The sequence below is a fragment of the Lupinus angustifolius genome, unplaced genomic scaffold, assembly GCF_001865875.1.
Source record: "Lupinus angustifolius cultivar Tanjil unplaced genomic scaffold, LupAngTanjil_v1.0 Scaffold_289, whole genome shotgun sequence".
NCBI classification, from domain to species: Eukaryota; Viridiplantae; Streptophyta; class Magnoliopsida; order Fabales; family Fabaceae; genus Lupinus; species Lupinus angustifolius.
The window spans coordinates 142,723-146,941 of record NW_017727607.1 but is presented as its reverse complement, the minus strand read 5'-3'; positions in this window follow the sequence as shown (position 1 = coordinate 146,941).

Genomic DNA, 4,219 nt, shown 5'->3' with positions numbered 1-4,219 from the left:
AGATTCATATATCAACATATTCAACAACGTTTGCTTCAGTAAGTGCTGATAAAAGTCACACATTCAACAATATTTGCTTCAGTCAGCGCTATTAAAACTCATACATTCACACATTTAACAATGTTTGCTGCAGTGAACGCTATTAAAAGCCACACATTCAACAATGCTGACTTCAGGCAAAGTGCTGTTAACAGTCATGCAGTCAATAATGCTTGCTTTAGTGAGTGTAGTTAAAAATCATACATTCAAACAATACTTATGTTAGTGAGCGTAAGTCTTTGCATATTTAAAACAAAACCTCACACACAATTATACACATATCATTCAGTTTTCTATTTCTCTTATTCGTCTTCTTCTCCATGGGTTACCTTTTTTTCTCTTTTGTTTTTAGATTCTCTCTTCAAGGAAATTATCAGATTTTGGTTTCTATTTTCAAACATAAGATAAATCATTGTCTTATTTTAAATCATTTATTTCTCTTTGATTTACTTTTGCTGCGTTCATTTACATCTATGTTAACTGCTTATTTTATAATATAGAAATTTATCAAGGTTGAATTTAGGTGGAGCAGTTGGTGAATTAATAAACTTGCAATTTGTGTATGTATTTCTTGTATTTGGTTATTATTTTTTCATCCTTATTTTCTGTGTAAATATTGATTTGATTTTTATTATATTGAATATGGACTATGTCTTTTTTTCCTTTGAAAAAAATCATTTTATTTCTTCAGTTAAGGAATACAAGAAAATCATTAATTATTCGTCTACATCTTTACCACATTTGTCTCTTTCATTAGTGCATATAATCATATGGGTTAATGAATTTTTACTAGTAAGACAAGTTCATGCAATAGTTTATGAATTGAGTTTTTAGAATGATGTCTTTATTGTCAAATCTCTTATAAATGTGGTGAAATTGGACATACTTGTCATGTGTTTCATAAAATGTTTGAGAGAGATATTTTGTTATTTAGAAAGTCTACATAGAAAGGACAAAGTCTACATACTTTTCAAACTTTTTTTTCTTCTGATTTTTGGTTTTATTGCAAAGGCCGACCAATACACATTAATGATGATTGAATGGAGTTGGAAACAACATAAGAAAATAGATATGTGAGTCTTCAAGTAGTTACCCACTTGTTCAAGTTCATCAAAAACTATTAGCTCAATACAATCATGGGATTCCATTGGGTTAAGACTATCGCAAAATCACAAATACTAACTCAAAAATAAAAAATCATCATATAAAAGATCATTATGTGTTTACTTCAATTGAGAAATTCATCGATTGTATTTATTTGTACATTATAGTTTCGGGTAGTTTTATATTATTTTGTAAAAAATTACATATTGATTCTTACATGATTTTAATGGGTAAGTAGTAAAGTAAAAGGTGATACCCCCACTATATTATTAAAATTAGTTTGGTAGTTAAAGTAATATTAATTACAGCGAAAGCAATACCTTGTATTGGAAAATAAGGAATATATATTTTCTAATAATTTCCCTAAGAATATAAATTGAATATAAACTTAAGAGGGAATAAAATCCTTCTCAATTTTCTAAAGAATTATACATTACAATAACAAGTACTTCACCTTTTTGAAAATGCAAGCATATAACTAATCATAATTGTTATATATATAAAACAAGAGTGGGGATCTACTTACTCCAAAAGTGAGTTTTTTAAACTTACTCCTCATCATAGCCATCAATTCTAGGGAAATTCAATGGTTTGAATTAATAAGTAAATCTAAATCATTGGATTTCCCTAGAATTTATGGCTAGGATGAGGAGTTGGAATAAGTGGACCCCTCCCCATAAAACAAATAGACAAGTAAAATATGCAAAATATAATATCAATGACAAGTATATATAAATAATCATAGTAAAATACATGAATGCAAATGATAGATAAACCAATGTTGTGAGGGTCAGGTCGGACTATCCGACTAGTCTGGTCCTTAATGGACATGAAAATGACTCTGATTTGTAGTCTTAATTGAATGAGGGTTGGATCGCTTTGAATTGGAGAAATTCTGGTCCAACCTAGTTAAACTCAGTTAAACCGGAATAACTCAGAAAGTGAACTGGTCGGTTCAATTAAAATTAAAAAATAGAGCGAAACACTAATCTCATGTTTTGTTTACTTCGGTCCAAAACAGATGAGATATATTACTTCAATTTAATCATACATAATTATTAATATCTACAATTTTGTATTTATTATAATTATATTTTTATAGATAATTATTAATTATGTATGAAATCACTCGATCTGATCGGATGACTTAACTGTTTAAACTAATTATACCTAATGCAAGTTTACCAAAATATCAATAACAAGTATATATGAAAAATTACAATAAAATAGCAAATGCCAATATGATAGAATGTATGTTCATTAACATCACTTATCTACATCACTTGTGTAGTTACTAATCTATACCTAATTGAACGCATATGTGCCACTAGGCCCATAATACAAATATATAACTACAATTGTGTCAGCATTGTTGAGCTTCACCGTGCATTTGTTATTCCTCGGAAGCAAATGAGAACCAAAGTAATGTCTTGTCACCCTTAGTACATGTTCTACTCCGGTCACATCCAGGCTATCATTTGACTTCCTCGCGTATCCAGTACAAGTTCTTCATCTCCCTGTTACCTGCCTCAGATGGCCCCACTTGTGGTAAATGTCATAAATGCTCTTGATGCGACATTAATGTCTCTAACCCACCATTTAATGCACATTTGACCCCGTCAATAATGCGCCGCTGACTCGCCCTTATTGTCAGCTAACAAGTCGTCTACCATGCCGCCTGCACATTTTGGCTGCCCTTGACAATTCAATAAGTGCAGATCTGTAGGACAGGCAATTATCTTGTTTATTGTTTTGTTGTTTTTAGAATTATCTTGTCTTAAAAGCCCATCAATTGGTCTAACTTTCCGGATCTGAAACAAAAGAGGAGGGAACCACAATAGATGCTACCAAAGATGTTAGAAAGGGTTGAAGTCTTGGAGGAGCAAATGGGAGAGGTCAAAACAACTTTGCAAACTTTAGTTGCTCAGATGCAAACAAGGAGCCTTGTGTTAGCATAGTTGAGTAATCAGTTTGAGAAAAAAAAATCATGAAGGGGAGACCAAGCATTCCAACGATGAACTTTTTAGTGTGGAATCACGACTTTCCGGCAAAAAGGTGAAGTTACCTGTGCTTGAAGAAGATGAGCCAGTCACATGGATTACTCGTGCCGAGATTTATTTTGATGTGCAGAACACACCTGATGACATGCGTCTGAAATTGGCAAGGGTGAGTATGGAAGGAACCATGATACACTAGTTTAATTTGTTGCTCGAAACACAAGATACTTTGTCATGGGAGAAATTGAAGAAGTCACTTATCGCGCGTTATAGAGGATGACGGTTAGAGAACCCATTTGAAGAATTTTCCACTTTACGTCAGACACGGAGTGTGGAGAAGTTCGTGGAAGCGTTTGAACTGTTATCATCATAAGTGGGACGCCTACCAGTGGAGCAATATCTGGGAAATTTCATGAGTGGGCTGAAACCACAAATTCGAAGGAGGATACAAACATTGAATCCTCAAACAAGGATGCAAATGATGAGAATGACGAAGGATGTGGAGGATGAATTGAGGGAAGAGGATGACAAATGAGAGATGCATTATGGGAAGAAACACGTGCTGGAATGAGGGGGTCGTAGTGATTTGAGTGGGTTCAATTTAACTAATCGAAGTGGGATGGCCCAAGCCCAAAAGACCCAGTTCCCACAATTCGGTTGGAGCAACCTGAGTCACAATTCAATATCCAAAGTGGGTTCAAGGAGTCCGAATCAGTTTTCGATTTCGTCTACGACTTCTACGGGCCAAAAAGGGGAAATAGAGCACCAGAACTACTCGGTGGAACGATGGAAGGGAACCAAAAGCTTATCTTATGAAGACGTGATGGAGAGAAGGGCGAACGGGCTTTGTTTCAAATGTGGGGGAAAATACCATCCAACCCAACACAAATGCCCTGAGCATTCCCTATGGTTACTTATTCTGGGTGAGGGTGATAATGAAGATGACGACGGTGAAATAATTGTGATTGGGGCAAGCGTTACAGAAGAGGATGACGATGGAGAGGAAGAATGCAAAGTGATTGGGATTATGGGGAGCATAGGAGAGCACCACATCATGAAGATAGGAGGAAATTTAGTAG